The sequence below is a fragment of the Muntiacus reevesi genome, chromosome 8 (assembly GCF_963930625.1).
Source record: "Muntiacus reevesi chromosome 8, mMunRee1.1, whole genome shotgun sequence".
Taxonomy (NCBI): Eukaryota; Metazoa; Chordata; class Mammalia; order Artiodactyla; family Cervidae; genus Muntiacus; species Muntiacus reevesi.
The window spans coordinates 56777664-56804367 of record NC_089256.1 but is presented as its reverse complement, the minus strand read 5'-3'; the positions used below and the strand labels follow the sequence as shown (position 1 = coordinate 56804367).

The following is a 26704-nucleotide window of genomic DNA, read 5'->3' as shown; positions in this document are numbered from 1 at the left end:
AATGTCTGGTGACTTTTTCTTTCATTTTTTGGCTGCATGCTCTCTGGTCACGTCTCCATGCTTTTTTTTTTCCCATTGGGAGAACAGAAAAATAATTTTACTCTTTCTTCTTAAATGGTTGATAGAAATTTATTTTATTATGATGATTAAAAGTTTGGAAAACTTCCTTTAATCTGTATAACTTTCACTGGTAATGTCCTAAAACTTCAGATGATTGTCATATTTGGGGAAACTGATATAAAGTTTCTTTTATTTGAAAGCTGTTACAAAAATACTTGTACTATTGCTGTAAGTTCATACACTGATAAATTCTATTTTGTGAAATCCACATCGAAAAAGAAAATGAAGTCAGTGGTGCATTTAAAATTGCTTCTAGTACATCCTGAGCGCAATCCTTATAAAAGAAAGCATCTCTTTTTGCATCACTGAGTGCTGAGTAGTCTTCCTTTTGTGTATACTTTTATACATCTGACAATTGGTAGAACTTTCAGCTGATTTAGTTTTATGCTCCATACATTTCACACCCTGATTCTCTTTTCTGCCTGCATCATCCACATGCTAGATGTTGTAGGACACATTCTCGTCACAGGGTTTCTGGCTCCATACCCCTGAGTCCCAAAGCTAGGCAAGAAGGGGGCCCAGGGGCATTGAAAGTATGCCAGCTAGTCATTCCTAACCATGATCATTGGTGATACTTTATGCACACATTGTAGTGACAGCAAACCATGTAAATGTATCCCACTTCACTGAACTAAATGTAGCCAAAACTCATCCTCCCCTCACCAAACTCCCAATTTCCTGACACCATTCCAACAGTGTCCCACGTGAATATGTAACAAGGCAGAGTGGGAAGAGGCAGCAGAGAGCACACTGCTTGGCTCCCCCAGGATCTTAGAAGGAGCCAGAGGAAGTGAGAGGGCTGAAGCTTTTTTTCTTGTCATCCATGTTTGTTTAAAAGTGTATCTTCTACTCTGGGTATTTGTTTGAGAAGAATTATTCCTTTCCTTCCTCCCTCCTTCCCTCCTTCCATATTTATTCTGTGCATACCATATTCCAGACCCCATGTTGGGAGGGCTAAGACATATATGATGATGTCTGCAGCACAGGTATGGGCTTCCCTGGTGGCTTAGAGGATAAAGTGCCTGCCTGCAATGCAGGAGACCCAGGTTCGATCCCTGGGTTGGGAAGATCCCCTGGAGAAGGGAATGGCAACCCACTCCAGTACTCTTGCCTGGAGAATCCCATGGAGAGAGGAGCCTCGCGGGCTACATACAGTCCATGGGGTCGCAAAGAGTTGGATACGACTGAGCGACTTCACTTTCACTTTCACAGCACAGGTATGAAGTGATGGATAACCAAAGCTATTGGCTTCCCAGGTGGCGCTAGTGGTAAAAAATCCACCTGCTGATGCAGCAAATGTAAGAGATGTGGTTTAATCCCTGGGTCAGGAAGATCTCCTGGAGAAGATCATGGCAACCCGCTACAGTATTCTTGCCTAGAGAATCCCATGGAGAGAGGACCCTGGCAGGCTACAGTCCATAGTGTCACCACTGAAGCAATTTAGCATGCATGCACATGCTTGCATGCTAAAAACCAGAGCTTTTAAAGGTAAAATTTACTGGTATTAAATGATTTAGGATCACATTAAGCCTGAGTAATCAGGAAGCAGCATTTGATCTGGCCTAGAGGATGGCTGGGATTTGTATTGGCGATACAAAAGGACCTTCCAGATAACTGAAGCTGCGTATAGCTGCACCTTTACAGGACATTTTCTGTGTCTGTAACGTTTAAAGTTTTATTTGGCTACATGGTCGAGACAAGTGAAATAAGGGGCAATCCCTGATGTGGTGGCCAGTCTCCATGCTTTTGTGATATGCCCTTCAAAGTTTGATGCCATGTTCAAGGTTCAAGGTTCAGAACGTCTGATCACATCTTTGTTGTGGGATCTCTTAGGTCATTTCTGTGACAGCATCTGAAGGAATTAAGCTAATAGCTTTGTCCACTTCACCAAAAATAGACTTCAAACAGCCCTTTCACAGAGACCCCATGTTTCAATTCTAGCACCAAGGGACAGAGAGAGTCTATTCTCCAGTGATGGGATCTTCCTGACCCATGGATCAAACCCAAGTCCTTCTCCAGTTATATTTGGTGGCAACGCTGATGCTCCATGTTTGTCTGACTGTTTGTTTCTCTCACTAGTCTTCAGCTTTCTCCGATATTTAGGATTTGCTTGTATTGTATCCCCCTGCCCCCACACCCCCATCTGGTCCTTTGCTTTGGTTATTCCAGTGGCTTTTCTCACTCCCATAGAAGACAGTCTAGGCACGACCTTCTTTCTGAATTTTTCATGGCCCAGAGGGAGAAAAGTCTAGAAAAGTGTCTCATTCATGGACTCTCTGAGGCAAGTAGTTGGCCCAGAATCACCCAGTGTGACCTGGGGACAGAACCAGTAGAAACCAGTAGGGATATTTGAAGTTTCAGTCATCTTTGCATGATTCTGTCAAGTCATATAGATCTGTTGGTTATTTTAATCTTTGTGAGAAAAAGCATTTCGCCATCAACATACTAGATTGTGAGTCTCGTGAGAGTAAGGGACATCCCTTTTCTTCCCTATCATCCCTGTAGTAAAGTACATAATATCTTGGTGGCTGGTGGCTGATAGCATCAATCCATCTAAACAGAACCCATGGAAGGTTACATCCCACTTCACTGCAGAAACACAGTTCTTTGCACAGAACACACATTCAGTAAATATCGTATTGATTTTGTCATGGCTTCCACAACTCTTCTTACTGTAATTTCAGGAGTAAAGGTAATGATGAATCTGCTGCTAACATGTCTGGTATTGTCAGGGTTCATGATGACAGATAGAAGTCTTGTGAGCACTATTAATATTACTCTGCAATGGGAATGACAGTCTGTGTACTGAGTTTTTAGGTATAATAATAGAAAAGATTATACAAAGACTGGGCTTCCCCAGTGGCTCAGCGGTAAAGAATCCGCAAACAACCCAGGAGACTCAGGAGATGCAGGTTTGATCTCAGAGTCTAGAAGATCCCTTGGAGAAGGGCATGGCAATCCACTCCAGTATTCTTACTGGGAGAATCTCATGGACAGAGGAGCCTGGAGGGCTCCAGTCCATGGGGTTGCAGAGTCAGACATGACTGAAGCGACTGCACACACATGTATGCCTACAAAGATTACTCTTTCATTTATAATGAATGAACACACTTGTCTTGAACACATTTAGATTTCACATAATTTTGCTCTCTGTGCTGATTTTTTTCCCAGATAATTTATTCTAATGGTGTGAGTATATTAAAATAAAATTGAGTGGGGTGAGAGGAATATGCCAATAAAAAGAATCAATCAGTCTTCTGACAAATGGCAAGTAATGCAGTCACAATATTTACAAGTAAAATGGCAGGGATATAATTGAAAACTATATCTGTATATCTCTCATACGGTAATTCTTCAAATTATCAGAGGTCTGTCTTTGACTGATGTTTCATCGAAGTATTATATAATGTGATACTGCATTATTCTTTTTTTCTCTTTTGCTTTTGGTCATGAGAATTAATTTGAAGCCTTTTTACTTTGTGATCTCATTTTTTGCTCTGTTGCAGACATTCTGTCTGCCATGGAGCTATCAGATAAGCTGCATAGCTTGATTAGGCCAGAACTGTACTACCTGTTTCAGTCACTCTGGTGGTTCAGCACAAGATATGTTTTAAGGGGATCTGTAGAAAAGCCTGAATGAAAATGTTCCATATAAAGTGTAATTCCATAAACCTTAATAAAAAGCAAGTACCCAGAAGCACTTAGTGCCTCAGATTCTGCAATCAAAGCTTTCTTCCTTATATCATCCTTTTTCTCAGGCATTCAGGCAACCACCTTAATGTTTTCTTGGCTGAATTAAACTTGAGTGCTAGAGAAGGGTTTATGTAACATCGAGTTCAAGCCTTTGTTTCTGTCACTTACTCTGCACACTTTGAGTGCACACTTTGAGTGTGCAAAGTAAGTGCACACTTACCACGTGCCAAACCTGTGCGAGGGGCTGCCTATTCCAAGATAGAGAAGATACAGTCTCTGCTCCTGAAGATGTCAGTCGGGTAGGAAATAGACAAGGAAACTAATGCTTAGAACCCTGTGCTCAATGCCTTGAAGGCATATAAGATAGAATGGAGACTAGCTCGAGGTCTCCCAGCCTACCACTTAGTTCTGATTCTCCATGATGACTCCATCCTCCTAACCTGGGACATCATGGAGAATCTGCAGCTGGATTGAAATTATTCTTGTTCCTGGTTTCAAGTTTCACAGGCTCTGTGTTAAAATTTTATGCTTAAACTATGAAGGTCAGTGTTCAGCATTGATCCCATAGTGATAGTAGTTTATTGCTAAGCCATGTCCAACTCTTGTGACCCCATTTTGCCAGGCTTCTCTGTCCATGGGTTTCTCCAAGGCATGAATACTGGAGTGGGTGGCCATTTCCTTTTCCAGGGGATCTTCCCGATCCAAGGATTGAACCTGTGTCTCCTGTATCACAGGCAGATTCTTTGCCATTGAGCCTCCAGGGAAGCCCCAATAATTCATAGACATCTGGAAAAAGAAAGGATAGATTTCTGCATATTCTGAGCTTTCAGAAATCTGTAATCTCATATTCTGGGTTGTTAGAAAGGTTCTCTGTTTTAACTGTGCTTCTTGGCCATCAATAGTGACAGTTTAGAAAGCCTGCATTGCATCTACCCAAACAGAGTCTGGATATGTTTCCCTGGTGCTTTCATTTGAATTGTGGAGTATGCATCTCATAAGACAACTTGTTCTCAAAAGGTTCCCAGCACGTTTGGTTCTAGCCCCCCACCAATATGGTGAGAGCAGGCTTTGTCAGACTGTTTTGACATGCTCAGAGAGGGCGTTCTGAACTACGTGCAGGCTGAACATGTGCGTTCCAGGGAAATACAGACACCACTGCTGGAGTCCCTGGGGTGCTCCCCTCCAAGTATGCAGGGACTGGAAATGGCCTCAGTACACCAACATCCCATGTGCCTTTGCTCATATATTGGAATCCAGAAGTTCTCTGTTTTGGAATCTGATGCCATGGGAAATGAGAGAAGGTCTCAGGGGATAAAATGATGTGTACTTCCCTTGAAATAATGAACATTTATTCCTCAACTTAGAAGCTCTCAGATGGCACAGTAAACACTCAGTAAACATTTGTTTAGTCGATACCAAATCTAAGTGACTAAGCTGATTTTTAAAACATGAAGCAATGTGGAGTATAGGAAAGCAAACTTTCCAACATCAGAAATCCTAGGTGGTAGCTCCAGTTAATAATCCATAAGTCATTTTAGATGAGTCATTTATCTCTCTTTTTCTCACTTTTATAAAACAAGGACATGGGACTCCTTTCTCTTTACAAATTCCTAAAGAGTCTATGAAGCAAGATGCTTAAGATTTAGCTCACAAATTCATTGATAACTTTTCTAAGTAGATACCAAGGACATATCAATAATGATGTGTCAAATGACAAATTAATCCATAGCTCTTAACTTCGTTTAACTGAACTCCAGGTTTATGTTTCTAGATCTAGCATATTTCTGAGCACCTGGGACATGATAAGCATTTATTTTATCATGATTGTGATCCGCCCCCTTTTCCTAAGGGCTTCCTTGGTGGCTCAGTGGTAAGGAATCTGCCGGTTCAATCCATGGGTCAGGAAGATCCTCTGGAGGGAGAGATGGCAACCCACTCCAGTAGTCTTGCTGGGAAAATCCCACGGACAGAAGAGCCTGCAGGCTACAGTCCACGGACTCACGAAGAGTCAGACACGACTGAGCACGCACGCACGCACCCATCTCCTAAACACAGGCCTGTATTGGACTACATAGAGACGTGCAGGGTGGACTCCTGTGGGGAGTGGGTGTGGGGGTGGAGGACACAACATGCTGCTAGTCATCTGCTCTACCCCGTGTCTGGCCTAGATCTTTGACATGAAATTTGAATGTATTACAGATAGAGAACTGGACCATGAATGTCACCTTAGGGTGAAATTTAACCAGTTCAACATGATTGCTTCTTTGGACAGAATCAATGATTCACACAGGTACACTCTCAGTGACAGAATTCCCATTGCCTTTTGGAAAACCCCATATTTTTACTTGAATTAGTCAGAATGTGCTGACAGTAGACAGGAGGAAAAGTTCTACCATCAGGTCAAAGACCGGTCTTCATGTCCATGCCATGGCCCCAGGTTATTGATAGCCCAAGATTCCCCCACCATATGACACCTTCCCACCCAGCTGTTACTGTCCATCTGTGAAATTCCTGATAAAACAAAGTCTAAATGCCATAACGTGCTGGTTTAGAAACAGTAGAACAGACTATTAAAATGATACAAGTGCACCATCTCTCTCATGCCAGTTTGTTCCACATGAATAATCGGAAGTGTTTTCTAAACCTTGCCAGTCTCCAAGGAGGTGGGTACTTTTGCAGTGGATTCTTTCTCAATAGGTTAAATCTAAAGAAGTAATTAAGACTCCATATTTCTGATTTGCAGGGAACGGTATTATGCGTTTCCCTTGGACGAGAATCAGTAAGGAGGATAAAGGAAGACTCTCAAATTGCAGTCTGTGTGACCTGTTTTTGAATAAACATCATCATATTCCACAGTCAATTATCTCCAAAGAACAGTGTGTTCTCCAGCCAGAGAGAGAGAGAGAGAGACAGAGAGAGAGTGAGCGAGGGATAGAGACTGTCAGTTAGAAGTGGTTAGAAAAAAAAGGGCACATGCATTGGAGTGTACATTAATCTATTGTCCTCTGTATAATTTTATACAATTTGGGAGGGAGTAATAGGAAAGATTATACATTATTTTTATGTGATTTCATAAATATCGAATTGCAGTCATCAGTGAAAGAGACAAACATGGCTAGGAAAACACAATGAGGTATGTTATGCTCAGCACAGTAATAGGGCTCCTAATACCAGAGGAAAAACAAGCCATTAGTTACAACCATTGAATGGAAGTGGTCTAATCAGAGCAGCAGGATAAGTATCCCATTTTATTATGGCTTCGTTATATGTTTTGCAAGACTCTCTGGCTCTCCATTAAAATTATTTTCTACAGCAACCCTGGGAGGGTTCAGAAACCAGGAGCATAACTATTATTTCTGTTTACACCATGCTGCTCTGCTGGGAGAGTAAATAGTATTTTGAGTTTTGTTTGTTTCTTTTATCCTTTCCTTTCTCTTCACCTATGAAAAGATGAAAATTGAAGAGAATTATTTGTTGGAGAGCGATCTTAAAAGAAGCTTAGGTTTGATCAAAATAGTGTTGGCCGCAGTGAAGACAGGTACATTACCGTTGCCTGTATAATCAGTTGGGCTTGTTTTGTTTCTCTTCTTCTTCATTTTTTTTTTTTCCTTTTGAGGTAAAGTTGGCAGCAAAGGAAGGTTTCGGATGGATGGAGTACAGACACAGGGCTTCTGTTAATTCACGTGGGGAGGAGGCAACCTCCCACAATAGCTGTGACATTTGTCTTGTTCTAATAGAACTCTTTTCTTAATGTGTGGCCTGGGATCTGAGCGTGGAAGGCTTCGAACCTTGGCCTCGCTCTTGGCTGGTTGCTGGGTAGGGTGACCCTGATCATTCATTCTCCCCTAAAGGCCTGTTACTGTCAGGAGCAAACCACATCTTTGCTTTTAGAGCAGTTAAGTTTGATAATTATTGGTGATACTAGCCTTTGCCCACTCTTACTTTCTTTTTCCTAAGCCTGGACTATTTTTTTGTTTTTAAAGTTAGCAACCCCCTCTGGGGGGAATAGATCATTTCCCCTACATTGAACCCTGAAGTTTACTACAGAGCATCAACCGTAGAGTATCCTCCTCCTCATTGTACCAACAAATCTTCACAAATTATTTATTTCCCATTTTAGACATTGGACAGTGACTCAGTGTGCCCTGGAAATACTATCACTGTGGCAATTTTCTCGTGTGGCTCAGCTTAATGTTAGAGAAATGGGCAGTTACCAGTCCAGACACTATAAAGATGGAGCTAAATGTTCTTCTAAAAATAAGATGTTTGGCTAGAATTTAGTAGTCAACAACTTCCCTTCAGCCACACACAGTGCCTGACTAAGAAATGGAACAAATGCCCTCATGCAGTGTTTGGGAAGGTCTCCCTTTAGGAGGCTAACTTTTTGTGTTAACGATCTGGGGTGTGTTGGCTTCATCTGTGAAGTTTTGCCATGTGGCATGATGGTGTCTTTCACTCAGGGAGTCAACAATTGGAAGGAATCACCATGCGTTATGGGTGATGGATGGCATAAAACCGACTGAGGTTCAGTTACCTCAACAAAAGGAAAATCAGTTCTTCTAAATCTCATATTTATTGGAAAGATCCATTCCTCAGTGGTTGTGGCCTGGTATAGAAAGCAGAGAAGGAAAGGGCCAGGAAAAGGATAGTATATGTTTTGAAACCAGGCAGAACTTGGCCCAAAATTTTTCTTTCCCTTCTATTCACTATGTGATGTTAAACTTTATCTTTCTTGTTTGCAAAAATGGTATTAATAGCATATGCCTATAGGATTGTGGTAAAGAATAAATGAGAAAATACATGTCAACCGTTAGCCCACTTTGACACATATTGTATAGTTGTTTTAGTTACATAAACTCAATTGTTCTCAGTGATAAGATGCTTGTTACCTTCTAAGACAGTTCATCCCATCTTTGAATAGATCTATTCTGCTTTTATTAGGCTGAAAAATCTCTAAGTTCTGGTCCCTACTTCTAAGCTCTGGAACATTTTCTCTGATACTAGAAGAAGGAAGGAAGAGCATACCTGTCTACCTGGCTTTTTTTTTTTAGTATATTGAAGACAATACTCACATGGGCTTTCAATGTCTCTTCATCTGGGTGACCATTGCCTATTCTTAAATGATTCTTTATTAATGTGATTTTGAGGACCACATATGTATTCAGGATATTGCCCTCATCCCTGTTAAGGAACATAGGACTCAAAATAGATGCTATCCTTGAGGTGTGGACCCACAGATGGAGAGCAGTGTGCCTTTCTTCTTATAGGCGGTGGGTGCCCATTAAGAGTTGTTGTGTAGAAAACTGGATCCATTCTTTCTCAGTCAGATTTTCTGTGTGGTCCCTTGTAATTGAGTGTAGCTTCAGAGAAACCTATGGAGCCCTTCTTTCCTTGATCATAAGAAAATATCTCCTAAAGGATAGTACATTCAGAAGAAATGTTTTGTGCTTCCTTTACCAATGTCAAATATCTTTCCTTGAACAACAAAAAAGGAAAGGAATCCACCCCCCTCCAAAAAAATATTTAAATAATTTAGATCAAAAGAATGAACGCAGTTCTAAGCAAAATTGGCAGAAAATAGAAATATCTCACCATTAGGTAAATGTTAAGTACCAAACATCTTTATATCTTATACCTTTGTTCATATCTCCCAAATCTTGGGTTTCAGATTTCCTAAATTTAAATGAAGAAGTAAAACTAAATCATTTCTGATATGCCTTCGGATTTTGACATTATATTTGTCCCCTTAACTGCTGAGAAACTATTCTTTCCTTAAAATAGAGGATTTTTGTCAGGAAAGAATGATATTGTTGCTATGATAAGGCATTATGAGGAGGAAATATACTATATAGCTTCAGTCATTCACTTTAGGATCCTAATATCTATCTGCCCTCCATGTTCCTGTAGAATTTACCCAGGGGAGTGGCCAACAAGGGCCGTTAGAAGCTCAGTCCATCATCTGGAGCAGCAATGCCTTAGAACCTTGCCCAGCGTCTTACATACTGAGGCAATTCTGGAATCCTATAAGCTAACTCTTGGAAGAGCAGGAGTGCTGATAATATTTACAAAGTGACTCTGTATATAAAGTACTGTAAACTCATTTGATCCTCCCTGCAAATTTGAGTTAGTTAAGCAGGGTTGTTATTGTCTCTATGTTACTGAGGAGGCAGTTGAAGCCCACAGAAGTGAGGTAACTTTTAGCTTATAAAGGTAAATTTATGAAGTAGACCCACCCACGGTTAGCTGGCATGTGAAGCGTGACCTCAAAACCACTGGTAGCTTGCCACATTTAGGTGCAGAAAGCCCCTAGATTTCCCTAGAATTTTTACCTTATCAGATCTGAAATTTTCCTTAGAAATCATCTCGTCTGATGCCCTCACTTGGTAGAAGGCAGCTAAATTGTTCCTGAGGTGGAAACAAAGCCCATGTCTTCTGTGTATTACATTGTGCTGTGAGTTAGAAACATAAATCCAGGACATTCTCAGGCAACTGGAAAAGGACCAAAGGCAGTCTTTGGAATCTTTGTAACCTCAGTACAAATCTCAGTCCTGGACATTTCTGTAGAGCTAGGGTGCTTCCCCTTCCTGAACCTCAGTGTGAACAATGCATGCCAAGCAGCGTGTTGGCCTTTATTAATGAGATAACATGTCAGTGCCTGGCTTAATGCTTAGCTTGTAATGGATGCTCTGCTGAAACTTCCTTCCATCCCCTCATCCCTCCCCTTATGGAGTTAGGGCTGCTCTTTGGGGCTATTCAGTTTAGATTTCCCTGTGCATCCCCACTTGGAGATGAGCACAATGCCCTTCCCACCCCCAGCTCCACCATGCCAGCTCTGTGTCCTGTGCAGGCCACTGCCTACCTTGGGGCCCTAACTGTGATCTTCATCCAGTGCTTCATAGCAGGGGACCTGGCCTGGGCTGACTAAGGGGCTTCTGCTGCAGGATCGGGTTGGAAGCATCTAATTAGAAGATAGGGCTTCATGAATGGGTCTTTCATTAGTGACAAAATATTTGTCAGGAAGGAGTGTAAACAGAAGAGAAGACTCGATTCACTTGCTCCTTTTCTCTTGCCCTCTCTTAGTTTTTGTTTAATTTAGTGTGTTTACACTGCAGGACACAGCTGCTACTGAGGCTCTTCCATGGCTAAGAGAAGCCTTTCTCTGCCGTCCCCCATCCCTCTTTGGGCATCCGTAAGAGATAATAAAAGGTGTGTGGGCATGAGACAGAGCGTGTGTTCACTTGAGTCCTCAGAGCAAGCATTTTGCCTCCTCTCTGGCCACAAGGATTTAATAGAGACCATCTGAGCATCCAAATTCCTCTCAAGCACATTCTTTCAAGAAAAGGGTCACTGCCGGTCATTTCCCGAACATATCACTGTCGTCCTCACTGACCCTTTTCTGCTCTGCCTTGGCTACGCTAGCATATTATTCACTTCTCGAAAAGTGTTACTCTTTCATAATTAAGGACGAGCAACAGTGGTGAATGGAGCCACACAGTCTGTGGCCAGATCACAGGGCCTGTGGTTGGAAGATAGGACTCTAGTTATTTGGTCTCATTGGGTCTCAGTGTTGTGATTTGGAAATCCAGGGTACTTCTATTTGTCCTGTCCGCTTCACTCTGCTATGGTGAGGTTTAAATGTGAGACTCAGTGAGAAAGTGCTTCATAGACAATAGGGTACTACAGAAGGAGGAAAATTTGTATTGGACTTCTCTTGTGTTCCATTAATAAATTGGCACTCTGCGTTGATCTTAGCACATGATGCCATCGACTTCAGATTAATCTTTCCCTAAGAATTACTTGGAGAAAATGACCTATGTGTTTATTTCTATAGAGGCTGTGCAAGCTAGGCGAAGGACGTTGACTTGTTTCTGACACTGGCATGATCTCCCAAAGGACAGTGCCTTATTTCTACTGTATAGGTGATGAGCACAGGCCCCTGAGAATCCACTGCACCAGCAGGGATTCACCTAATGCCAAATCAGGATGGGAAGATAGATCCTGGTGAGTGCTCATGACTGGCTTGTGGCATCCTTCATTTCAGATAATGAACATTCAACAACATTCTGTATGGATGGGGAGGGAACGATGAGATAACTGTAAGCCTGACTCAGCTCTCATCAAGATGTCAGCTTTGACCCACTGCAGTGAAAACTTTATCTTCTTGTCCTACTCTTTTCCCGCCCCCCCCCTTCCTTCCATTTCTCCCTCTAGCTTCTAGAACCATTTTCTGCATGGTACCATTATTTTACATAAATGATACCCTCATTAGTTATTTGTTTTCAGCATTCCTGAGGCTGGCAGATTTCTCCAGGCTGTAGACTTTGGTGGTCAAGTACCAAGAAAATTTCCGCCTGAGGTGGGTCTGGCACTGGGGGTTTATTTTTTCCCTTTTCTATTTTATTATTAGTCAGTTCAGGCCAGCACGTTGCTAGGTTGTCGGTTTCTTAGCTCTTGTAACCAAGCTAAAATGCACGTGCCAAAAAAAAATATGTTTTCTTTCTCTCCGAAAACGTCTTCCCTCTTTTCTGTGCTTCAGGATAGGAAAGGAGTGTTTGCTTGATTCTAATTCTGGCATGTGAAGTGTTTTCTGCAAAATGTTTTTATCATCTTGTTACATTGTCAAAGTGCTATTTCATTGTCATGTCCAGCTTAATAGCAGGAATGTTCTCTTTGTATCAAGGATAGTCCATATTTTAAGTAAATTCAACAAAGGAAATTTTACATTAAAAAATAACAATGAAAAGCTAATTAGAATTCCCCAAACCCTAAAGTTAAAATAGCTTTAAACTTCCAATGCCTCTGACTGTGACAGTACCATTTACAGGTGAACGATGATGCTTGATCCAGACTGTTGTTACTTTGTCACTACTCAAGCAAAAAGAAAAAAAAAAGAGCATCCTTGAAGGAAGTGGAGATGGGGCTATTTGCCAGAGTGGCCTCCAGGTTTAGATGACAGTTGAGGCACTTTGATTTAAAGCTTTTCTACTTTCAACATTTGTAACCAAATCAGCCCTCATCTTAACCACTCCAAAGGAAACTGGACTTGAATGTGTGCATGCTCAGTCACGTCCGACTCTTTGCGATCCCATGGACTATAACCCGCCAGTCTCCTCCTCAGTCTCCTCTTGCCTGGATTCTCCATGCAAGAATACTGGAGTAGCTTGCCATTCTCTTCTCCAGAGGATCTTCCCGACCCAGGGATCAAACCCGCACCTCCTGCATCTCCTGCATTGCAGGCGGTTTCTTTACCACTGAGCCACCTGGGAAGTCCCAGACTGGACTTTACCCTGTGAGAACTCAGAGCTCCTGCAGTGAAACCCAGCCCCCTGTGAGAGGTGATAACCATAGGTGAAATTGCAACCTACATAAAAACCATCTTTTTAGCACTGAGGTGACAGCAAAACCCCTACATTCCCTGTCAGGCATCCAAAAGCATTCAGTCTTCAGAGAGCTATGGAGGCTTTTGCTAGATCAATGGGCTACAGAAGAAATGAAGCAGCAGCATCAGAGACAGCGATAGAAGAGGAATCAATTCCTAAGGCAACTATGGTTCCTATCCACAGAGAGCTCATCATCGAGGAATGGAGACAGATGTGTAAATTGCTATTTCCAAATTTGTGAACTAGGTGTAATGAACAGGATCCCAAGGAAGCACAAAGGAGACTTTGATGAATTTTTCCTGAAGGAATTTGCCTCAGCCATAGGTAATAATTATGATTTTCACTTTTGCCTTGTCCTTTTTCTTTATCTCTGTGGCCATTTACTATTTATAACTTATCTATCTATCTATCAATTTACCACCTAATGATATGTTTCATATTCAGAGAAATTCCTCGCTTGATAGTCTGACTGGTGCTCTGAAACCGTCTACCCATTTATCAATCTATCAATCTACCCATCCATTCGTTCATTCTACAAAAGTTAATGCCCTCAATATGACAGATGTTATGCTATATGCTGATAGAGATACAGAATTTGGCTAGGAAGTAACTTGTTATTTGGTAATGGAGACAAAAACAACTGAGTCAGTGTTATGGATCCATGAAAGACTTAAAGAAAAGACATATAGAAATTCTTAAAGTTTATATCACTATAAAATATAGCAGTTTCTGTTGAGAATAATGCCTGTGGGCCAGAATCATGTTTCCCCATCTGTCTTTGGGGTGTTTACCATGTATTCATTCCGTGTTTGACACTGTATTAGGGTAAAGTGGGGACATACATTCTTCTACTATCACTGAGACATTGTTTCTAACCCTGGGCGCTTGCCATTGTGATTGCATCTTTATTTCTGCTCATCTTAGCCAAGAGATGTGCACATTGGTTGCACTGGTTTCTGTTACCTACCATCCTTGTGGTTAGGTTTCAGTGGACATATGTCAGGTGCTGTCAGATTAAAGACTGAACATCAAGACACAAGCATTTTCACAAGTGTTACACACTTGGTTGCAACTTAGGATTGGTTGTTGGAGCAATAGGACATTTGATACATAGTGTTTCACATTGTCTGAGTGACTTGGAACTGATGGAAAAAGTAGGAAAAAAGATTTGAGTTATGTATCTAGGACAAGGGTCAGACTATGACTTGTGGGCCAAATCTGGTCCACTACTTGTGTTTGTAAATATTTATCAGAACTCAGTCATACCCATTTGTTTGTGCTGTCTGGAGCTGATTTCTCTCTGCACAGAAGAGTTGTGTAGTTATGACAGAGACCAAATGGCCCACAAACCCTACAATATTTACTATCTGGCTCTTTACAGAAGAAGTTTGCCAATCTAGGGAAACTTATGAATCTCTAAAGGAAAGCAGAGGACAAAACTATAATGTCTCTAATCATACTTTTCCATTTATGCAACCTGTGGTCCTGACTCTGAATAAAACTGAGAATGATTAAGAAGAGAAAAAAGAACAAAAAGTCCAATCTAAGAAATGATGGATAAGAAATCTATTATAGAGTGTAATTCCTCATCTCCTACCAATTTGTTCTAAGGATATTGCATGTTTCAGGAATTTCTGCCAGATGCTGGATATTCAGGCAAATACAACACAATCTGAGCTCCCAGTCTGTTAGCAGAGAGGGACATGCAAATCAGCAAATGCTTCTCCCGGTGATGCTATATGGGAGATAAAATAGAGAGGCAGAGAGGAGGCATAGACAAGGGGCAGCCTGCCTTCTTGGAATTCTGGGAAAGATATCACACACAGGCTTGTTAAAATTTCACTTGTGTCTGAAGGATGGGCCTTTGTAGTTGATCAATGGTAGAAACAAAGATTTTATTTCTAGTAGCTTCAATTCTATCTTGAAATAATTTGGTATGCAAGTAACTGCATCACAGTTTATGACATATTATTCATCCATAATTTGTTTGTCTTTACAACAGAAGTTGATTATAATAATTTTCTACATGTTATTAAGAACTGAGGGCTGATCAGGACAGATAAGTTACTTGTTCAAATTTCCATTACTTGTAAGCAGTAAAACAGACCTGACTCCACTTTTTCTGGTTCAAAAGCCACAAGACTGTCCCCCCTGAGTCAAACTTCCCTGACTTAAGTCTACAAATATTCCCTGGAACTTGTAATTGGTCTGAAAGATGAGAAAAGGGCCTTTGACTTTGCCTGCCCTAGAGTAACCTGCTTTACTTCAGACATTGCCAAGAAATTTTGTTGGACCTGGCGTTATTGTACATGCTACTGGTTGAAGTACCCATGTTTGGTACTCTGTATGCATTCCTCTTATATAAGTATGGCTGTTCTCATTAGATGGTCATTGAATTCTCTTATTCTCAGTTCACTTGGACTTTTCTCTACTGTCTATTCTCCTTTTTCCTTTCTTGGTTGCTGAGACCAGCTCATAGACTCTCTTACACCACGTGCGACCTCTTATGTCACATTTCCCTCCTTCAACTAAGGGAGCTTTGGACAGAGAGTGGGGGATCTGGTGAAATGCCAACACCTCCTGGAATGTGAGAGAAGAGAAAGCCTCAAATGCCACCATTCACCAAGTTCTGTTATTCACAGTCTGGTCATCATGGGCCTCCATCCTTGTGTCCTCTCCCCTTACCAGATCCTATTCCAGAGGCTCCTTTTACATTTATGTACTCAGTCATCTCTGTAGATCTCTAGCTTCAAATGTTCAAGCTCTTCACCCCCGAAACCTCTCTTTCTCTTTAGTGGTCCAATTTGGGTCATGAAAACCTCTAACACTGTATTATAAATATATGTTAGAAATGTCTCTTTTCCCTCTGATCCTTCACAACTAAAGGAACAGACTCTACTGTAAATTCTTGGGAAAAATAAGTGGAGCTTTCAGTCCACTTTTTCTTAATCAGAAGTCATAAAGCATAGAGGTTAAGAGATGGGTTCTGGAATGAGCCTGTAAGGATTCCAACCTTGCTGCTTAACTTACTAGCCTAGACCCTAAGCACCTCTCACAATTCCTCTGGGCTAGGACTCTCCTGAGGGTGTTGTTGTCAGGATTAAGTGAGCACATGATAGGTTCTTAGGATAGTCCTTGACTGTGCAAGGTTTAGTTATTGTTGTTATTATTATTTTTCTCTTCTCCTTGAACTTTTCATACCATTTCTCTATTTGGGGTTCAGAAAATATGATTCTCATAACCACAAGTTTAATAGAATATTTGGACTAGCCTTGGAGTCTAACCTCCAATTAGATCACTGTTTTTATGAAAGCATGAATTCCTGATTTCTGGAAAATGAGTTACAGAGAAACTCTTGGACTAAAGTCACTTGTTCATAAGAGATGGTCTAGCTTGAAGAAGGAACATGATGGTGAAAGATAACAGAGTCTGCAAAGATAGACCTTACTAGAGACTTCCCTATCCACCTTGCAATGTAAGGGACATGAGTTTGATCCCTGGTTTGGGAACTAAGATCTCACATGCCGGAGGACAAATAAGCCCATGCACCACAACTTCTGAGTGCAGCTACTGAAGCCCACGCATCCTGGAGCCGTTGTCTTGCAACAAGAGAAGCCACTACAATGAGAAGCCTGCATACCGCAGCAACTAGAGAGTAGCTCCCACTAGAGAAAGCCTATGTGCAGCAAGGAAGACCCAGTGCATTCTTAAGAAAAAAAAAGATAGACATTTCTAAAGCACCTGCACCAGTGCAACCAATCACAGTCATGTATATAATCCCCAATCATTTGGTTTCTGAAATAAATGTATTTTCTCTGTTGGTTTTTGTTTTATATATATTTTAACCTTGCCTATTTTCTCATTAATTAAGAAATGGCAGTCAGTAGTTGGATAGCATCTGCTCATGGATTTTAGTTATAAACTGATATGTCTTTAGTTGATTGTGCTATTGTATCTGTCCTCAGGCTTATAAACTGAGCTCAGTTAGTGATTTGCCACTATTGCCATTGCCTGGTGCTGGAAAGGAGTTGAGGTTACCATACAACCAGCAGCCCCTGTCCTCTGTGAGCTTAGACTCAATAAGGTATTTCATTGCTTGCTTTATTAAATGTCCGTGACCCCTATTTTATACTTTAAAAATAAAAGTTATGCTAGGTTTTCTGAGGACCTCATAATGTGCCTAGACCTAGAAAGAATATTGTGGTTTGTGCAAAAGATAAATCCAATCAATTTGTACCAATATACAAATGGATTAGAAACCAGAGTATATTAAGGTCCATGAAGAGGAGCAATGTCCTTTGGAAGTTGAGAGGAAGTTCAAGAGGAAAGTGGTGTTGATAGGGTCTTACCCACTGAGCTTGGGCAGTTAGTGACCTTGTGATAGGGAGTTTCAGGAGAGTGGCATTCCTGAGAGAGGAATTAGGGTGAGTACAATTAACTGTTGTTCAGTCACTAAGTGTGTTGGATTCTTTGAAACTGCATGGACTGCAGCATGCCAGGCTCCTCTGTCCTCCACTGTCTCCTGGTGTTTGCTCATATTCATGTCCATTATGTCAGCAATGCTATATGCACTTAGGGAGGTAGGGAATTCTGGAGATTAAATCTACCTATGTTTGTTAGTATGGCTTAAAAATGGCACTTCTTATTAATGTAGCCATATTTTACTTCAAGATTCCCACAGACTCTAGGGTGAAAATCAGCAACCCTCAAAATGCAGACAGTCAAACTCTCTCTCTCTGAATTGTGTGTATATACACACACGCACACACACAAACTCCACGTCTCCACAAATCAATGACAATACCAAATGGAGCAATTTTCTGCAATTTTCTGCAAATAACTACATGCTTAAGCACTGCGCTCAGCAAAATGATGAAATCCATCAATATTTCTCAGTCCTGCTGGGTTTCTTCATGGTCTCCAAAAGCTTAGCCAGCCCCTGCCTGGATTAATGGATGAGGATGGGAGAATCTACATCCACAAGTACCAAGATCCCTTCACAGAGGAGCTTTAGACCACGCCCACCTGCTGTCCCTTTAATCAGTCAGAGGGGAGGACAGGGCGATCGCTTCAACTTGGTTATACCAGCAGGGAGAAAATAATCCTCATCATACTCAGAGAACAGACTCATAACAATAGTTCCAGTCCATGGATTTCAGAGTGTTGGGATGACTTCCTGTAGAAGGGGACATTAGCCCTGGGTTGGGTAGGAGGAGACATAGTTTATCTGAAAAAAAGCATATATGTGTTTAAAATAAAATAGTGGAAGTTATTCATTGGATAATGGCATGAATATCATTGGGAAGTAAACTATGAACAGAAGATGCAAAATGAAGTGTTCATAGGCTTATGTTTTGTTCTGCATTGAAGGGTTTGATGTACTCTCCCTTTCACTGACACATCTCTATGATCTAGTCATGTAATATCCGTATGGGTCTAAAACATGCCCATGTTCCTCTCTTCAGGGTAAGAAGGTCCAGAAAAGAAGATCTAGTTCCTACTAGCCTGGGGGAAAGAGCCCAGAGCTTGGTAAGCATTATCAGGTTTGAGATGAGGGAAGGGATATCCAAAAAGGGTCGAATAGTCTTGCTGAGCTTCTAGAAGAAGTGAAGTTTAAGATAGGTTTTACAAAATGAATAAGGCAAAACTGGCAGAGAGAACTGGGGAGATTACTTAATAAGCATCACTATGTAATAGTTATAGGTGAAAGGTACATGAAAGAAACATAGATTAGCTCAATGACAGGAAGACCAATACATGGCTGTCTGAAAGAAGGCTCCATTACTTTTGAAAGTAGTGAGATTTCCATCTCTGGAGAAGCTGGAAGATTGCCATGGGGATTCATCAGAGGAAGCAGAGGTTGGGGCTTGAATAGAGTACTATGGAGATTGTTTCCAGCCTTGGGATTCTAGTAGTTGAAATGAGTTCTTCTCAAAGAATTGAGAAAAATATCTACTGGCAGTTAGAGGGAGTTGGCTCAACTACCAATTTATTTATCTTAGATAATCCTGACAGTCTGAGCTTTTCAGGCAAAATTTACTCTGTGCACCTTTTTTATCTGTGACTTCAGAAAACATCAACCTATGATGTTGATGTTTCTTTGCCCAAATAACAATCAGTAAAACTCTCAAGCTTAGAAAACACGTTGATGTAAAAAGAAGCCCCATGCCAAGGAATACCCAGGTGCTACCAGGCCTCTACGTGAGGGTCCTGAAGACACGCTTGAGGACGCCTTCCTCTGGTGGTGCCTGCAAATCCTGGCAGCTTTAATGCTCACTGTCTGTGACAGCTCATTGGTGTCGTTTCTCGAAGCTGATCTTCAAAGCCGTGAAGCAGTAGCAAACTGTTTGAGATCGCAAATCAAAGAACAGATTGTGCAGACTCAAGGAAAGCAAACAAACAATTACATTTAAAAACAAAGTGTTGGGGGAAAAAGCAACGACAACCTTTTTGCTCACCTGCCAAGGCCTCGTGGCTAAGCTTCTGTTTTTTTCCCAAATTGCAGCCCATGACATCAGACCACATGTACTGGCCAGTGAGCCATTTCTAGTAGTTAAATCTGGAGGAGTTCTGGAGCCCTTATTCTTAGGCTTGAGATCGAGCAAATCAAGCTCATTTTCTCCATTTGGAATGGAGGTTCCAAGCAAACTCTCCGCTGGAGGGAATATTAGTGACGAATGGCTAACATTGACCTTGGAGGTTCACAGCAGCCTTGAGGAAAGGGGCGAGGAGACTTTCTCAAGATCTCAGAACCAGTAAAAGTCAAGATCCCAGAACCAGTAAAATATGAAGTGAGAAATTCAAGTCCAGGCTTTCCGATATCACAGCACCTATTCTTTCTACTACATGATCCTACTTTGAGCTAACCACACATTCAAGAGCCGTTCAAAAGGAGATTCTGTTACCTCCTTTGAAGATAATGCCAGATTCCTACTTTCTCACAGGGCTTTCCAAATATAGTGTGAATTGGCCCATTTCCATGGGATGTTTTGCAAGTTTTTGGATGTTTTATTAGTTGCCTGATTGTTTGCAGGCTTTAAGTTGTCCCAGGATATCATATCTGAATTCAGTTATTTTCTGCCCTTTCCTCTCCGGTGTGCACATTCTCCTTCATTCCCTAGTGATATATTAGTTTCCCAGAGCTGTCAAAGAATGTACACCCAAAAACAAAGTGCATAAGATACTTATTTACAGTTGTTTTACTTTGATCTGGGTTAAAAAAAAAAACAGTATAAAATGTCAAAGAATTTAATGACTGCTATTACAACTTTAACTTCAAAAATGTTCGCCCTGATGTTAGTTGCAACACTTGGCCTTCCTCCGTCATTGATCACAGGCTGATATAAATGTAGCCTTACTGCTACTGACTTTATATTTTATATGCTTTTTCATTTTGCTTTAGATACTTTGCTACTCATTAATTTCACTTTGAACAGCTTCCCACAACAATGGAAAGAAGCCTGTCTGCCAGAGCCTAATGTCTATGGGCTTTTTGTTGTTATCTCTCCGTTATCTTTTCCAATTTTTTCTTCGCAATCCCCACAGTTTATCCGATGTTCTAAGAGCTGGTCCTTATGCATATTAACCTATGCCATCCATTTCTCTGCTTTAATGAAATTGTTTCTCTGTGAAGAATGCTCTTAAAAAAAAAAAAATCTAGGTTAGCCAAGCTCCAAAATACCACCTCTGCGACACCTTCACAGATTCCTCCAGATGGAAATAATTTCTCCCTCTGTATGCCCACAGCATGTTACAGAACCTGTCTTACAGCCCTGTGAGAATATGTTCTGTAAACTAAACAGTGGCATATAAACACATGGAATGGTGCACGTGACAGGACGATGTCTTAATATTCCTACTAAACTTTGATCTCCTTGACCTCCTTGGGGCTATCTTATATGGCTCAGACAGTAAAGAACCTGCTTGCAATGCAGGAGATCTGGGTTCGATCCCTCAGTCGAGAAGAGTCCCTGGAGAAGGGAATGGCAACCCACCCTAGTATTCTTGCCTGGGAAATTCCAAGGACAGAGGAGCCTGGCGGGCTACAGTCCATGGGGTGGCAAAGAGTCAGACATGACTAAATGACTAACACTTTCATACTTTATCTATTTATTAATCAGCACAGTGACTGATGATAAATAAGTAAGTGATGTTTATCTTAATTTTTTTGTTGTTGTCGAATTATAGTTGATTGACAATGGTGTGTTAGTTTCAGGTAAACAGCAAGATGATTCAGTTATATATTTGTTTGTGTGTATATATATATATATATATATATATATATATATATACACACATATATATACTTTTCAGATTCTTTTCCATTTTAAGTTATTACAAAATACTGGGTATAGTTCCTTATGCTATACAGTGGGTCCTTCTTGTTTATCTATTTTATGTACAATAGTACATATCTGTTAGTACCATACTCCTAATTTATCCCTCTCCCCCTTACTCTTTGGTAACTATAAATTTGTTTTCTATGGCTTTGAGTAGTTTTCTGTTTTATAAATAAGTTCATTTGTATCATTTTCTTAGATTCTACATATGTGATATCATGTTGATATTTGTCTTATATTCTTCACTTGGTATGATAATCTCTAGGTCCATCCATGTTGCTGCAAATGGCATTGTTTCATTCATTTTAACGGCTAATATTCCATTGTGTGTATCACATCTTCTGAATCCGTCCATCTGTTGGTGGACATGTATTAATAGGCTGCTTTCGTGCCTTGGTTATTGTAAATAGTGCTGCTATGAACATTTCAGGGCATGTATATTTTCAAATTAAAGTTTTCATCTTTTCCACATGTGTACACAGGAGTGGGATTGCTCAATCACATGGTAGCTCTATTTTTAGTTTCTTAAAGAACCTCCATGCTCTTTTCCATAATGGCTGAACTAATTTATATTCCCTGACATTGTAGGAGGATTCTACTTTTCTCTACACCCTCTCCAGCATTTATTACTTGTAGACTTTTTAACAATGACCATCCTGACCCATGTGAGTGGTCTTGATTTGCATTTATCTAGCTAGCGATGTTTAGAATTTTTCATGTTGGCCATCCATATGTCTTTGGAAAAATGTCTATTTAAGGCTTCTGCCAAATTTTTTGTTTTTATTTTTTATATTGAGCTGTGTGAACTGTAGAGTTAGAAAATTATTCCCTTGTCCATCACACATTTGTAATTATTTTCTCCCATTCCATCAGTTGTCATTTTGTTTTGTTTATGGTTTCCTTTGCTGTGCAATCTTGTCATTTAGATGTTCCATATTTCACAAGCTTTTTCTCTTTCTTAAAAAATTTAAATAATACATTCTTCTAGTTCAACCAGTCTAGGAGGACTAATAGGTGTAAAACAAACAATATCCGTTTTATGCTCCACTCTTCTCCAATCTTCCAGTCCTACTTTGCAAATAACATTTAGCTGCTTCTCCCTGGCATTTGTACTGCTCCATGTTTGTTTGTTTGTTTTTTAAGGGGATGCTTTCTATCTGAGGATTCATGAATTTTAGACATTTTCTGTGGATTAATAATGCAAAGGATATGAGTATGCCATCTATATGTGTGTTTGATGTTTCAGCATCTCTTACTTTGGGAAACTTTAGCCCTTCTCCTTCCAAAATCAGAAAACTGTGACAATGAAGTCCTTCCTTGCTGCTGACTCCACTGCTGATCTGGTGTTTTAGGCTGATTATGTTTGCCTTTGAGTCAAAAGAGTTACTTGGTGATCCTCTAGGGCCCTATTTCCACACAACACTTAGCCTTGAAAGTTGCAAGAGAAATGATAGAAAATGACTTGGAAATTTTTAATGATCTTAGAAGAAATACAAGGTGCTCTTATGACCACAGAGCTGGCAGCCTATATACATCTTTGTTAACAAATATAATCGAGGTATTTAATAACTATTCAGTTCAGTTCAGTTCATTCACTCAGTCATGTCCAACTTTTTGCAACCCCATGGACTGCAGCACGCCAGGCCTCCCTGTCCATTACCAACTCCTGGAGTCCACCCAAACTCATGTCCACTGAGTCAGTGATGCCATCCAACCATCTCATCCTCTATCGTCCCCTTCTCCTCCCACCTTCAATCTTTCCCAGCATCGGGGTCTTTTCAGATGAATCAGGTCTTTGCATCAGGTGGCCAAAGTATTGAAGTTTCAGCTTCAACATCAGTCCTTCCAATGAACACTCAGGACTAAACTCCTTTAGGATGGACTGGTTGGATCTCCTTGCAGCCCAAGGGACTCTCAAGAGTCGTCTCCAACACCACAATTCAAAAGCATCACTTCTTTGGTGCTCAGCTTTCTTTATAGTCCAACTCTCCATTCATACATGACTACTGGAAAAACCATAGCCTTGACTAGATGCACCTTTGTTGGCAAAGCAATATCTCTGCTTTTTAATATGCTGTCTACGTTGACCATAGCTTTTCTTCCAAGGAGCAAGTGTCTTTTAATTTCATGGCTGCAGTCACCATCTGCAGTGATTTTGGAGCCCCAAAATATAAAGTCAGCCACTGTTTCCACTGTTTCCCCATCTATTTGCCGTGAAGTGATGGACCAGATGCCAGGATCTTAGTTTTCTGATTGTTGAGCTTTATGCCAACTTTTTCACTCTCCTCTTTCACTTTCATCAAGAGGCTTTTTAGTTCTTCTTCACTTTCTCCGTTAGGGTGGTGCCATCTGTATATCTGAGATTATTGATATTTCTCCCAGCAATCTTGATTCCAGCTTGTGCTTCCTCCAGCCCAGCGTTTCTCATGATGTACTCTGCATATAAGTTAAATAAGCACGATGACAATATACAGCCTTGACATACTCGTTTTCCTATTTGGAACCAGTCTGTTGTTCCATGTCCAGTTCTAACTGTTGCTTCCTGACCTGCATACAGATTTCTCAAGAGGCAGGTCAGGTATTCCCATTCCCATCTCTTTGAGAATTTTCCACAGTCTGTTGCGATCCACACAGTCAAAGGCTTTGGCATAGTCAATAAAGCAGAAATAGATGTTCTTTTGGAACTCTCTTGCTTTTTCGATGATCCAGCAAATGTTGGCAATTTGATCTCTGGTTCCTCTGCCTTTTCTAAAACCAGCTTGGACATCTGGAAGTGCACAGTTCATGTATTGTTGAAGAATTTTGAACATTACTTTACTAGCGTAGAAAATTTTGAGCACTACTTTACTAGCACGTGAGATGAATGCAATTGTGTGGTAGTTTGAGCATGTTTTGGCATTGCCTTTCATAGGGTTTGGAATGAAAATTGATCTTTTCTAGTCCTGTGGCCACTGCTGTTTTCCAAATTTGCTGGCATATTGAGTGCAGCACTTTCACAGCATCATCTTTTAGGATTTGAAATAGCTTAACTGGCATTCCATCACCTCCACTAGCTTTGATTGTAGTGATACTTCCTAAAGCCCACTTGACTTCGCATTCCAGGCTCTAGTTGAGTGATGACACCATCGTGGTTATCTGGGTCATGAAGATCTTTTTTGTAATAGTTCTTCTGTGTATTCTTGCCACCTCTTCTTAATATCTTCTGCTTCTGTTAGGTCCATACCTTGTCTGTCCTTTATTGAGCCCATCTTTGCATGAAAAGTTTCCTTAGTATCTCAAATTTTCTTGAAGAGATCTCTAGTCTTTCCCATTCTATTGTTTTCCTCTATTTCTTTGCATCAATCCCTGAGGAAGACTTTCTTTTCTCTTCTTGCTATCCTTTTGGAACTCTCCATTCAAATGGAAATATATTTCCTTTTCTCCTTTGGTTTTTGACTTCTCTTTGTTTCACAGATATTTGTAAAGCCTCCTCAGACAACCATTTTGCCTTTTTGCATTTCTTTTTCCTGGGAGTGGTCTTGTCTTCTATACAGTGTCACGAACCTCTGTCCATAGTTCATCAGGCACTCTATCAGATCTAGTCCCATGAATCTATTTCTCACTTCCACTGTATAATTGTAAGGAATTTGATGTAGGTCATACCAGAATGGCCTAGTGGTTTTCCCTTCTTTCTTCAAGAGAGAAATTCAGTGAATGCTTGATTTCTCTCTTAACTCTAAAGTAAAATTATTGACCATTGCTGCAGTAATCAAACTTGTACACACATGATGACATTTCAACACCTGCTGGTAGTGTCAGCAAAGAGAGAGAGGGGGGAGAAAGGAAGAGAAAGAGAACCGTCAGGTCAATCTTCTGATTATATATGGAACATTAGCAATATTTAAGTAATGGCTCTCAGTTACGCACCCATGGTACTTGTTTATTTCTTCCTAAACTGTAAATTCACAAAGAGAAAGGAATTTAACTCAGAAACTCTGAGAGTGCCCAGTGGGTGGTAGGCATTTAAACAATTTTTTTGAGGTAAACTGCTTAGCTTAACTTGTTCTGAAGTGATATGCCATCACTGGGCTTCCGTTTATCATCAAATTGTAAATATTTGAGTGGTGGATATTTGCCCGTCCTTGAGTTCCAGTCTTTCAGTTCCATGTAACTTGGAAATCTTTCCTGCTGGCAAGGTTATGTGACTGAGGACTGATAGATCAATTAAAATTTGTTTCATTTATGTTTATTTATTTATTCTTCTGAAAAGCTTAATAGAAAACACCAGGTTAATGACAAAGCACATAGGCAAAATTAACTCTGAAAATTGCACTTACTATTTAAATTTATTTTTGTAGCTGGTAATAATCTCAAACATCATTCGAAAAACCCAACATTTAATTTAATTAAGAACTTCTTATTGCCTCTCACCTGTTCCCTTTCCTTCTCCACCCCCCCATAACATAGACACAAAAATTAAAGCTATTTAGGTCTGTGAGTCATCATATTGTCTCTATCTAATTTATCTTTGCACAATGCACGCATTCCTGAATTTTTCAAAGGCATGAAACTTTCAAGGATTCTTTAAATATGTAAATAATATTAAGTCCCTGAAGAATTCCAGACAGACTGCATTGTTCTAGGTGTCTCAGCAATGCAAAGAAAGGCTCACGTTCCCTGGTGAATTACCCATTTCACATGTTACATTAATAGACATCAGTCAGCTTGCAAGAATGGTGTGTTATCTGAATTTAATGAACTTCTAAACTGAATGGAATGCATCTAATTGACAAGGTGTTGTCAAATGGAACAAAAGCCTGTATAAGTCCCCTGGGCGGCGGGGGGTAGGGGGGTGGGGGAGTGGGAAACAGAGGGAAAGCAGAAGCAAGATAGAAGAAGAACTTAGAACAAGTGTTGGGAGTGGGATGAAAATTAGTAGAAATTGTCTTTATCTGAGCATGAACCTGTGTGTGAACGTTCCACTCTTGTTTCAAGTTCAGGACTCTCAGGTCAGGATGGTTTAAAAGGCCCTGGTGTCCTTGGCTGGTAGGCTTCATAGTTCCATTAATTGTACTATACAGACTCCAGAAAGAGGCTGGAGAACATCACATTAAAGATTATCCTTGGTAAAGATTTCAAGCTGTTAACTTAATGAAGTGTTTCCACAGGAGACACTTTTTCTTTTTGCCTTCT

The 26704-nt window shown here is 40.5% G+C and overlaps 1 protein-coding gene and 1 non-coding gene across 14 annotated transcripts in view; both read left to right on the top strand.

Moving 5' to 3' along the window:
- The window catches only part of LPP (LIM domain containing preferred translocation partner in lipoma), a 715161-nt gene that overhangs the window by 455791 nt on the left and 232666 nt on the right, over positions 1-26704 (top strand). The window lies entirely within an intron of this gene.
- Positions 1116-1187, top strand: TRNAC-GCA (transfer RNA cysteine (anticodon GCA)). The gene has a single exon. It is a non-coding gene; the product is annotated as a tRNA-Cys (tRNA).